Source organism: Peromyscus californicus, unplaced genomic scaffold (genome assembly GCF_007827085.1).
Source record: "Peromyscus californicus insignis strain IS unplaced genomic scaffold, ASM782708v3 Scaffold_1__1_contigs__length_55948999, whole genome shotgun sequence".
NCBI lineage: Eukaryota > Metazoa > Chordata > Mammalia > Rodentia > Cricetidae > Peromyscus > Peromyscus californicus.
This window is the reverse complement of record NW_026294492.1, coordinates 27,392,852-27,406,630: the sequence shown is the minus strand read 5'-3', so window position 1 is coordinate 27,406,630 and position 13,779 is coordinate 27,392,852.

Genomic DNA, 13,779 nt, shown 5'->3' with positions numbered 1-13,779 from the left:
AAATGTCCATCTGATAACAGAATTTGATTACAGATTATATTGATTGTTATCTGTTCATTGTATTAACCAGTATAAATCAAATTTTTGTACCTATTTCCAATTTATCAGTTCTATTATTTATACTTATGATGAATTCACAATCAAATAACTAATTAAAATATTTATTTGTTAAATGAAACATAATTTAATGGCAAGACAAGCTGTTAATTGTTAAAACTATGATACTTTCCTAATATTGAATATTTTGAATCTTTTAATTTTAATCTCATGGCTGTTTTTGAGCATGGAATTTGATCTTGAAGGTTAATGAACATGGAAATGAAAGGTAAAATATTGTAAATATTTTCACAATCATTGTGAAGATTTTCCTAGGGTCCATCAGAATGTCATCATGATTAATGTTCTCTACAGTGATTTTAAACTTTATGCTGTAGATATTGCTGTATGCTGTGAATGTGTTGCTCTGATTGGTTGATAAATAAAATGCTGATTGGCCAGTTGACAGGCAGGAAGTATAGGCAGGATAAAGAGACAAGGAAAATTCGGGGTAGAAGAAGGCTGAGTGAGGAGACACTGCCAGCTGCCGCCATGAGAAGCAGATGTTAAGATACCGGTAAGCCACGAGCCACGTTGTAACTTATAGATTGATAGAAATGGGTTAATTTAAGATATAATAACTGGATAGCAAGATGCCTGCCATGATCAAACTGTTTATAAGTAATATAAGTCTCTGTGTGTTTACTTGGGTCCAAGTGGCTACAGGACTTTCAGGTGAGAGAGATTTGTCCCAACCGCCTCCAGCTGGGACACAGAAAAACAATTAGCTACAACTTTATTCAGTGTTACATGGTGAAATAGGACAGCATGTCCTGCCGTTCACTTAACAACTGTTTGTTGAATTTTGTATGTTAATATGATGACTAATATTTGTCAACTTCACTATAGTTAAGAGTCACCCAGAACAAAAGCTCCCATGTTTCCAGTGAGGTTTTATTGAGAAGGGGTGATATACTTGGAGTGTGAACATCACAAACCATGGGTTGTGATGAATATACAGATCGAATAGAAAGATCAAAGATGAAAGTAAACTGGGCTCCAGTATTCATCTCTCTTTGGGCTCATTGTGACCAACTGCCATGGCTTCTTGCCATGATGGACTAAGAGCCATAATATAACCTTCTTTTAAATTGTGTCTGTCAGGTATTTTGCTATAGCAATAAATAAAAAGTAGATAACACACCCACATTGTTCTCTAGTACATATGCCTTTATTTTCTTAAACATTTATTTTTCTACATACAGGTTCTGTATGCTGGCATTTTTTTCCTTTCTGTGCATAAGTGCTTTCATTCATGAGAACAAGAAACTGCATCACTGAGGTCTGAGTTCCCTGGGTGACCCCCACAGCAATATCAAATTTATTAAGGAAATAGGGGACAACCTTACTGAGTATTGCTCATAGAGACTATGTATAAATTAATTAAATTTGAAGGTTAAAATATATGGATTTTAATGGTAATTGATGATTTGGCATAAAATCTTACTGAGTGAATTATTTAATCCCAATAATTTTTCTTTCACCTCAGTTCAATTTTCAAATTTAAGAATTTAAATTATTGTCACTATTTTTCCTTCCCAAACACTGAAATTAGCCTTGTTTCTTTGTGTGTATGGTCAGTCTACTTAAACAAAGTAAAAGATGTGGTGGTATTGTGTTCCCCAAAATATTGTGCACGCTAATAAACTTATCTGGGTTCAGAGAACAAAACAGCCACTAGATACAGAAGCTAGAAAATGGTGGCACTCACACCTTTAATCCTAGCATTCCAGAGGCAGAAATCCCTCTGGATCTCTGTGAGTTCAAGGCCACATTGGAAACAGCCAGGCATGGTGACACATACCTTTAATCCCAAGAAGTGAGACTTTAATCCCAGGGAGTGATGGCAGATAGCAGAAAGGTATATAAGGGATGAAAACCAGGAACTAGAAGCATTTGGCTGGTTAAGCTTTCAGGCTTTCAAGCAGCAGTTCAGCTGAGATTCATTCTGAATGAGGACTCAGAGGCTTCCAGTCTGAGGAAACAGGATAAGCTGAGGAAATGGCAAAGTGAGGTAGCTGTGGCTTGTTCTGCTTCTCTGATCTTCCAACATTCACCCCAATAACTGGCCTCAGGTTTGATTTTATTGATAAGAACTTTTAAGATTCATGCTACAAAAAGATTTAGCAATTACTAAATTTTTGCATAATCACTCATGTCTCTCCTTCCCCTATTATCCTACTACTGAGTGGTAGGATCCATTAGAGCTGGTGCATGGATAAGAGAGAGAAGGTGTGGATCTGTAAAAGAAAATGTCAGTTACATACCCTGGAATTTCTTATTTTCATAGCTTCCCATGCACAGTGGCAAACTTTGAATTATAATAGTGATTCTTTTGGTCTTTTCTCTACACATCACATATTGTTAAGGATCACTAGACAAGATATATTTCTATCTAAATATGAGTGTATATTCATGTGACCTCAAATATGATTAACATAATGAATGAAATAAACCTATGCTAAGGGATAATTATTGAATTAGTGCATCATTTTACAGTAACATCGTACATAATATTGAATTCCTTGGAGATCTAATCAGAAGGTGCCTTCTAATTTTAGCTTTCAAAGTAGATTCTTAAAATCTAGGTCTGGTCTTCAGGAATCAATATAGTTTGAGGTGCCCACAATGACTGACTGATGTTGATAATGTTAATAAGATACATGAAAATTAAGGGATTGGGGAAATGGCACATTAGAGAACACTTTCTGCATAAACATGAGTACCTAAGTTCAAATCCCCAGAACCCACATAAAACACCAGGCATATCTGAGGGCACATCTAAACCCCTAGGACTGTGGGATGCAGACATGTGGTATGCTGTGACATTCTGGTTCTCTGTTGTATTCCACATTCAGTGAGAGACCTTTCTTCCCTTTATCTAATGGAGTAATTCAGAGAGCAATAGATCAGGATGCCAAGCATCCTTTTCTGGTCTCTGCATAAAAAGAGGCTTTACAACATCAAACCACATGTGCACACACACCACATACATGCACCACACATTTGTTGTAGAATATTAAGATGTGCTACATTTGTTTGTGCTGTGGAACATGTGTTTAATGATACAAAGATGTGTTGCATTCTTTTATGTAATTTGACTGTCTAAAACACCAGAGTGGTCTAATAAAGAGCTGGATGGCCAATAGTGAGGCGGGAGAAAGGATAGGTGGGGCTGGCAGGCAGAGAGAATCAATAGAAGGAGAAATCTGGGAGGAGGAGGGAAGAAGAGCAAGGGGGATCAAGGAGGAGATCAGAGGTCAGCCACCCAGCTACACAACCATCTGTGAAGTAAGATTGAAAGTAAGATACACAGAAAAAAAGGAAAAAGTCAAGAGGCAAAAGGTATATGGGATAATTTAAGGAAAGCTGTTAGAAACAAGCCAAGCTATGGCCGGGACATTTGCAAGTAATCATAAGTCTCCATGTGTATTTATTTAGGAGCTGGGTGGCAGGTCCTGCAAAGGAAAAAAAAAAAACAACCACAATACATACGCCCATAATAAAAAACACTTTCAAAGATGTTTCACTGTATTTTGCTAAATCAGATATGTGAAAAATTACTTGCCAGTATGATATAATTTACATACAGGAGTCCGTCAGAGATTTTTAAAGGAAAGAACAAGTTTGAAATAACATTTTCAAGAAATAACATTCAGGAACTTGTGCTATTTTACTTTTTTAAATAACAAGTGATTAATTATATGAGTTTATTTTCTATGGATCTACGTAAATTATATAAGATAAATCCATCTTATCCAATGACACAGTTTCAGGCATGTGGCCCCCAAGGTTGATGTCAGAAAACCATCCTCATTACCCTTTAACCTATTCATTGAAGAAGAATCTCTTAATAAAATTTTCCCTGCAGATCTGCTGTCTCTTTCTGATGTTTATGAGGGCCACCATGCCTAATTGGTTCTCAGGACTCAAATTTGGAACCTCAAACTTGAAGGTAAAACTCTTCCAATATTTCTGAGCCATCTTCTGAACACCTCATGAGACATTTTCAAGAATTCATAGTTGTGGTCACAACTATCTTAATCTAAGGTGCTAAAATCTATCAACTGATGTAATTAATTGTAACAAAAATTAATTGCTCAGTAAATTTTATCTCTCACATTATCAAGATAGCATGATGTTTCAGTGCAGAAAAAAATCAGAGGTATAAAGCAGTCTTCTATTCCAAATTCTGAAGTAGCTCTTTGGACATTGGACTCTACACCCACCTCAATCTTAGTCTTGACAATTATTTTTATTTGTAATACAAAAATGATTTATCTGAGCCATACAAAATTTACAACTTTTTGAATGCAAATTGTTTGCAAGGAATGGGTTGCAGGATCTGCAGCTCATTAGGAAGCAAGAATAATATCATCAAATTAAAAAAAATCTGTTACAATCTACATTAATTATATATCAATATAACTATAATAATGGAAAATATTACTCAATTAAAATAGAGTAAAATATTTATAGACACACAATGTAAAGAATCAATGCATGAATGTCAATACTATTTACAGTACTACATATATTTAATGTTAAGCAACTTACGAATCTTTGGTTTTGTTTCTTTCTTCACTCCCAAGAACAGCCACTATGTTAGGAGTTGTATGTATTATTCATGCAGATATGTCATACATTACTACCAGTCTTTGTTGTCCCTAGATGTCTGGATCATTATCCCAGCCTCTCACTTAGTTCCTGAAAAAATGTTATCAGTGTCCCAGCCAGTTCATTTGTAAGTTCCCAATGCCTACCTCCCGCATCTTCCTAAGGAGTCTCTTCAGCAGTCATTGAATAGTTTTCTGCTGGCAGCTTTCAGCCTTTAGTTCTTCATTAAACTACCCCATGATCTGTACACTAGAACCGTAACCTTTATAGTAAGGGGTAAATCTCAGTCATGGGGAAGGGTTATCTGCCCCAAATTTGTTTTTCTTTACTTCGGTACTATATCTCAGCTCTGGGAGTAATAAGATGCTCTGTGTATCTGCTGACCTTTCATTCATCAAATCCACTATTCTCTGTAGCTATTCCTCTATTTCTAGCTAATAGTACTTTCAATTAAACATTCATTGTTTAAATCATTCTATGGTACATAAGCATATTTATACTTCATAACATTTCTCACAGTTTCATTATCTCAACCTGAAAATATGGAAAGTAATTAGAGCTTTGCGAATATATAAAATGCTTTCACATTTTAAGAACAAAGAACTCTATCAATACGCCTAAGGACTAAAGTTTTCAAATTCAGTTTACACACACTGATCTCAATGTTTGTACTGTCTTGTCACGGCATTAAGCACATTCATTTCTATAACACACACGAGATAATGTGAATACATTGATAATGTACTTCCTTGACTACTGAGCCAGAGAATGTTTTTGTAACTTGCTCAAAGTTTTACATGCATCAAGGAGGATACTGGATATTAAATTGAACTTTTTGGATATTAATTTTATTGTTATTACAAAATTGTGCTTGTATGCTTTTCTTACAGGCCTTGGACTGTTTACATGTCACGAGACAAGGCATTAAAACAGACATTAACCAATTTTCCCATTTGTTTTTGTAAATCTTTATTTTCTTCCTGATTCATGTTTCTTTATATCACACATCCCTTTTCTTTAACCTACTTTCAGCACCAGAAAAATAATCAACATAAAATTCTGTCTCTTCCAGTCATCTGCTGTTTGGATAGAGCAGCATTTTAATGTAATGGAATAAAATACTGATTTTGTCATCTCCTTTTGCATGTTATGATTATTGCAGAATCATGTATACAAGTGTCTTTAATGTTGTCTCTCACAGTGCTCATTACTGTGAACACAGCATTTGTGATAAGAATTCATCACAGTGAAGTTTGGGAAATAACGAACTTTCATGTCAGCTCCATAGATGGCATTTCTCTTCTGCTTTGTGGTTGAGGTGAGGCTAACTACTTGTAATGTTATAAGACAGAAAACGGAATGGAGTCCAAGATGGACAGACCGAAGAACATCTACTTTTGAAATGTAAGCTGTGAATGCGTAGATCTGGTGGTCTTTCATGTAAAAGCAGGGATGTGATTGAAAGTTCCGAGAGTGATTTACAAGAGTCAATGAGGTGCTGGTAATTATCAGGATAGAAAACTCTTAGAACTGTGGTTCTCAACCTAGGGGCTGCAACCCTTTGGAGGTCAGATGACCCTTTCACAGGGTCACCTAAGACCATCAGTAAACACAGATATTTGCATTACCATTCATAACAGTAGCAAAATTACAGTTATGAAGTAGCATCAAAAATAATTCTATGGCTTGAGATCACCACAAACATGAGAAATTGCATTAAAGTGTCCCAGCGTTAGGAAGGTTGAGAACCACGGATTAAGAATATAGACATAGGAAAAGATCAGTGTTGATATTAGTGTTGGTCTAAAACTGCAGAACTGGCCTTTTTTTTCTTTTTAATCGAAAATAGATTTTTTCATACAAGAGATTCTGATTATGGTTTCCCCTCCCCCAACTCCTTCCATTTTCCCTCCATTTCCCCTCCCATCTGGATCCACACCCTTTCTGTCTCTGATTAGGGAAAAAAACCCAAAATGGGCATCTAAGGAACAGCAATGAAATTAAAAAAGAAAAAGAAAAAAAAAAAAAAACAAACAGGCTAGGACAAAACAAACATAAGCAAAAGAGTCAAAGAAAATAAATAAATAAAAAAGCATGAGAAACACATAGACTCATAGACACACATGATCCCACAGCAGGAATTCCATAAAAAGAGAACTGGAGGCCTAACCTCATTGAGCAAAATGGTTCTTGCTGAATGAGCTGTCAGATAGCAATTGTCTCCGGGTGAGGGCACAGGGGAGATGGCCGGCAGTGTTTGTGCTCGAGCTCATGTTGACTTGGACCAGGTTTGGCCTTTGAGTTCCAGCTTGGGGATCTTGGGTAAAGTTATTGACAATCTCCTTACATTGAGTTTTTCATCTATAAACTGGGCATACAAATACTCCAAATATCAGAGCATGTTTTTGAGGACTACTCAAAGTGCTTAAGCGTAGAAACTCAGTTCATTAGTGACTTCAATGGACACTTTAAGTCTGTCATTGTCACGGTTGGTGACATGAAATGTATCGGAAATCAGTGCTTTCAGAGAATTTCTGTCACGAAACTCCTATTGTTCTATTTTAATTAATGTACAACATGGTGCCTGAAGATAAATGAAAAACATGAGGAATATTGTGTGAAGAGAGAGACCTTAGTCTCTGCATTGATGGGTATTAATCGTGAAGAAACAAAGAGGAGTTAAGATGTGGGGGAGAAACGGAAGGTGAGCTAGGATGGAGCAACACTTGGCTTCTGTTTATGTAAGAACATGATCAGTAAATGCCAGGCCAGCCTCTAAATCTGGCTAGTCTTTTGGTCTGTGTTTAAATGTCAAGCATTTTCCCTTGGCTGCTTGGAATATATTCAGAGACTACCTAAACCAATGTAAGATATTTTAATTCAGGTTGTTCTAAGTCCTATCCATGAGTGTTAATGTTGTTATACGAGGTGTTTCTGTATTTTCGATATAAAATAAGCATCATGGTCTCGTGTGTGTGTGTGTGTGTGTGTGTGTGTGTGTGTGTGTGTGTGTGTGTTTGTGTGTGTGTGTGTGTGTTCCTTGCCCACAGTTTATTATATGGAATTTGAATAACTTATTCTCTTAAAAATTTCCCCAAGTCACAGACTTTTTATAATGCATGCTTCCATGTTAATTACATATGGTCATCTTCTCTCACATCTAGTAGTTTTGAAGAACTTTTTCAGTAAGAACCAAGTTCCATATTGAAAAAATGTTTTGCCCTCAAACCCCATAAAACAGGATAAAATGCCATGGTTCACAGATAATGAATATAGCAGGAATCATCCTCTCTAACTCCAATTGACAACAGAAAATAAGCATACCAGACAAAATAACAGCATCAAGACTGTTTTTCTAAAAAGGATCATTTTAATAATGCATTTTTTTTTCTGGAAATAAACCACCAGAAAAAAAAATCTGAAAATTGATTTAAAATAAGCAACCCAAACAGACATTTAAAAGTTACGGAGTAGGGTTGTTTAGTATTATTTTTAAAATCAACAAAACAAAAGATTGGTAGATCTGTTTGTTAAAGAATATGAACCCAGATTCATGTGGACAGAACAAAGTGAGACTTGGCTAGAAAACTTATTGGTATGGAGATATCCAATATCATAAATATTCAGACAATGAAAAATCTGTGTTATAGTACACACTTTTAGTTACTGTCTTCACTTATGCACACAAGCATGTGTGTGTGTGTGTGTGTGTGTGTGTGTGTGTGTGTGTGTGTGTGTGTGTGTGCGCAGAGGGGGCACACTCCCGAACTCACATATTGATGGCTTCTAACTTTTTATCTGACCTCCCCTCTAAATTTCAGTTGAATGTGCCAGACATGCAATATTTCATGATACAAAAAAGTATTGTTTAATAATATCGTCATTGCCTCCTACTCTTTACATGCTTTCCTAGGTGAAAAGGCAAATCAAGCTAATATCTGAGAGTCATTCAACTTAGGAGGAAACTATAGTTGTATATTCACTCATTGTGAGTGCTTAATTTTACTACGCATGGGCATAGCACACTGAACAACCAGAGCCTAGGCTTTAATAAAGCTAGGAAATCTGTCTCTGTGGACAAATGTATAAGATATTGCTTAAAGCTTGAGTTTAGCAGAGTTTTTTTTCCAAAAGAAACATCAGGGGAATCTCAGGGGTGAAGGGCCACCATGGGAGAAAGCATGGTACCTGAACATACCTGCATAGTCCACAAAGAGACTGACATGTGAAACTCAGCTAGGCTTGTTTGCAGGCACCATGTGCAGCACGGTCTATAAGCTGAATAATGATGCTGGGCTTCACTCTCATGGCTTAGGAAGCCTTTAAAAGCATGACTTAACTTGAGTTTGCTATTTTAATTGATCACACTGACTGCTGACCACGGAACAAAACAAAGAACAGGAATCAAACCTGAGAAATGTCCGAGGAGATTATTTCAGTAATCCTGGCAAGAAAGCTAACAAAACAGAAAATTAGCAAGTGAAGAAAAGACAAAATCAAGAGATATTTAGGAATTACGCTGCAAAGGGTAGGGGTGTGTTGGGCATGGAGTGTCAAAAGAACAAGATTATGCTTTAAGCACAGAGAGCTAAGCACAACCCATACAATAAAAATCCCAATTCAAACAGAAGAAAAATGTTATTAAGCCATTGTCATAAGCAATCGAGTTTTATGAGATTTCCAGAACTGCCACCGAAGAAAATCCCAAACTACAATCCAGAACAAATCAGAATAATCTAAATACTATATGGATGCTGGAATAGGTGATGATTTTGGGTGTAATTAAGATCCATAAGACATCCTTTGGGTTTCTGTAGCTATACAAAACTCCTAATAGGACCAGCTGAGGTCTTTGCTGTGACTACATGGAATTCCAGCATTTGGGGTTGGCAGTCTTGTATCTTTTTTCTAGGGATAAATGCTGATTCTGAACATTCTCCATAGCATACTTCCTTTAAGAAAATAGCCATCTAAAGGTCAACTTTTTGGTGAACCAAGTAGCATCACTTCAGCAAGTTCTCATTTTCAGTCCTTTTCAACTGAGAGACAGACAGATTTTTCTCATGACTGTTTCCATCTGCAGTTTTGGTGCCTAAAAACACTGGATTTAGTTGATCTCTCTTCCAAAGTTAATAGTGGACCAGTAAAATTGGTATTGAGGATAAAAGCACCCTTTTCAAAAGTGAATCCCTATATAATTATGGCATTTGGCTGTCAGATCTTATAATTGGTCTTTGGGTAATTTTGAATAATACTCTAATCTTATTGGTAAAGTCCAGTGTTGCATTAGACAGAGATGCCTCCATCAAGATCTTCAGATGTAATTACAGAAGTCATCTCATCCAGTCTGCTGATACCTGCAAGTTTAAAAGGTATGTATAAATCCATCTTCTGAAATTAAAAATAGTCTCAAAACAAAATCTGCTAATTATGAAGCAAGAGCACAGAAACACTAATTACAGGCAGATTAAAAATTCTGTTTGCAGACCTGTATGTGTCCTTTTTTCATTTTGATTTGCCTCTCCCTATAGGTGAAGTCTAGGAACTCCTGCTGTGTCTTTAGATTGTTAGGAAAACTGCTGGAAATGGACAAGACTGAGAGTGTTCTTAGCTTCAATGTGAGGCATTAACCCTATCACAACAGTGTTCTGACTGGAGGAAGACTTGAGAAAAACAACACTAAACAAACTTTATGTCTATTTTGCATTATAGTGTTTGTGAAACAAATGATTTACAAAGGAAAATTAAAGCAGAAGGTACTAAAAATGTGTGGGTTGGGTACTATGAACAATTACTTTTAAAATTAAAATTTCAGGATAAAACAGAAACAAGTATGCTGTGGGATGTTCTGTATGGCAAATGTGTTGCTCTGATTGGTTAGTAAATAAAACACTGATTGGCCAGTAATCAGGCAGGAGGAAGTATAGGTGGGACAAGGAGGAGAATAAAGCTGGGAAGTAGAAGGCTGAGTCAGAGAGACACTGCCAGCCGCCACGATGAGAAACAGCATGTGAAGATGCCGGTAAGCCACGAGCCACATGGCAAGGTATAGATTTATAGAAATGAATTAATTTAAGCTGTAAGAACAGTTAGCAAGAAGCCTGCCACGGCCATACAGTTTGTAACCAATATAAGTCTCTGTGTTTACTTGGTCGGGTCTGAGCGGCTGTGGGACTGGCAAGTGATAGAGATTTGTCCTGACTGTGGGCCAGGCAGGAAAACTCTACCTACACAAGTATGCAGAACGTGTGGTATTTTCTGTATTGAGTGTCCCTCTGCTCCTTAGCACTGTTGGGGAGACAATGATAGGTTTTGTTGTACTCACTCTATGGAATGCCTAATGCATTGACATGAACAGATAGATACTAGGGGACTATGTAAGGAAGAGCTCCACTAAATCTCTGCAATCAGACTCCTAGTGGTTTCTTTTACCTGCCTGGAAGATCAGAGGTCTTAGATGGTTAATCTGTATTTATTGGATCAGACTATGTATCAGAAGGAAACCTGTTAGAAAAACAAAAACCAAACAGGAGAAATACAACAGACAAATTTCAGTTGTCAGTGAAAGTGAAATTGTTTTTAGGGTATGTATGGAAGCTTGTGTTTTCACTCTGAAGTATTTTAAATAACTGATCCATACATATTCAAGTTATGTTCTTCCTATAAACTGACACAAAATGGAGAAAAAAATAAAACATTCCAGTTATGCATAAAACCCAGTAAAGATAGATAATAGATAGGCAGGCAGACAGACAGACAAATAGGTAGCAGACGGTAGATGATAGGTGATAGATAGATGATAAAATGTCAGAGAGATGGATAGATAGGAACACACACACACACACACACACACACACACACACACACACACACACACACACAATCTAAAAGTGTTAGCACATTGAAATTAAACCAAACATAAGATTATAACCAGAACAACATCCGTGCAAGTGTATGTTTGAAACACACAGCCGGGGGTGTATTAGTATGCTTCAGTGGAAGCAAAATGCAGACAATTCAATGAGAAAACCTGGTTTCCTTTCCAGGACAATTGAAATTGAGGAGCATTCCAGCCTGCCCAGCCCCATATTAATTTTTCCTGTGAGCCATAAGGCTAGACGGAAACTCATGCTGTGTATGAATTTATTTGCAGATCTACAGTGTGAATCTGAAACATTCCAAATTCATGTTCAGACCAAAACTTGTTTTAGTGTAGATTAGACGGCTTCGATTTCTTACTTGATCATGATCTAACAACTATAGTTGTTTTAGTGGGTCTTCATTATTTTTTACTTTCTTTCCAGAATTTTCACTGTTAGTATGTCACTTGGCCATATCTTTTTAAAAAATAACTTATCGTTTAGGTAAGCGATAAAGACATTGGTTGTTACACTACTTAATGCTATGCCTGAGGGATCACAGGAAGTCCCCTGCAGGCCAAGGATGAGTGTTTAAGGCTGCTGTCATCCTCACCTGCTGAGTTCATCCTCCCGTTATCTCCATGAAGAAAGTTTGATAGCATTACAATATAACTTGTAATTCTAAGAGAGTTTGTTTCTTGATTATTGTTTCAAAGATTTATCTCTTTTACTCTCTATACATTGTTCTTCATTACAGATCTCTTGGGAAATCAAGAAGCGGAATGGAGTCTATAGAGAAAGGAAAAGAAATATAGACAGCTCATGTACTCTAGACATTCTGGAGGGGTTATATAAAACCTCTAAAATGACAATGTGATATTTTTTGAGTGCTCCTAGATTACCAATTTTGGTGTCTATTTCTTTTCGTATACAAAAAAAAATGATGAGCCAATGTAGCAGACTTTGCAATTAAAAATTAATTTATTACTGATTTACTTACTCAACGTTTATTGAGCATCTATTATCATAAGTAATTCCTACCACATAAAGCTCCACACTCTATAGGGGAACACATAACATTAAAGCACAATTTCCTTTCAAAGATAAGAAGTGATGCATAAGGAATGATTGGAACTCTGACTTTAAGAATAAAAAAAGTATAAAGTCAGATAAAGAACTTTTTCTAATTATTGTGCCTACTCATACCTATAGTCTTAGCACTTGGGAGGTAGAGACGATTTTAGGAGTTTAAATTAAACCTTGGCTGTACAGTCATTTGAAGTCAACATGCTGGGATAAATGAGACTGATTCAAATACCAAAACAAACAAAGAAAGAAAGATCCATTGCTTTCATGAGCAGATTTCAAATGCTTTAATAATAGGCAACTATTGCATGGATACAGGTTGTATTCTATTACAGCCCTGAGTTCATTGAAGCTCTAAGAACTTGAAACATAATAGAGAGGCTATTAAAACAGCAAAACAAGAACATGAAAAAAAAAGCAGAAAAGAAAATTACTGTATTTTGAGAAAACTAGTCTTTCAGGGCTGGGTAAGCGGATATGTGGGTAAAGTGCTCACTGCTTAAACATGAGGATTTGAATTTAGATCTCCAGGACCTATGTAATAAGCTTGGTGTGGCAGAACATGGCTGTAATAACAGTTTTGGAGAGACAAAGACAAAGCATCTTAGAGTGCTTACTGCACATCCAGCCTAGAGCAGTGGGTAATCTCCCTGTTCCAAAAAATGGTAAGTAGAGGGCTATCTCTATGGCTGATGCTGACCTACAGTTCCAAAGCATTGTAAAGGAATGAATTACTCAGAATATAATTTTAGAAACATTGCATTGTAACTGGAATAAAAACCAAATAAGATTCCTAAAGTCATTTCTCTAAAGGAAATGTAAACAAATTAAAAGTGAATGTCAATAAGAAAAAATGGATGGACCAGAAATATATTACGAAATTTTATGGACTCCTGTGCTGAAGGAGATATTTGCAAAATAAATTAGAACAAAAAATAAAAAGTTATAGTCAATAGATTTAGCAACAGAAAACTTTTAAATTATTTTTGAAGCAAATAAATAAAAAATATTAAATAAATAAATAAATAAATAAAAATAATTAAAAAACAACAATGCAACATTTAATATGTGTTTTGTTCAAACATAAGAGAAAGGTCACTAATTACATATATGAATTTTA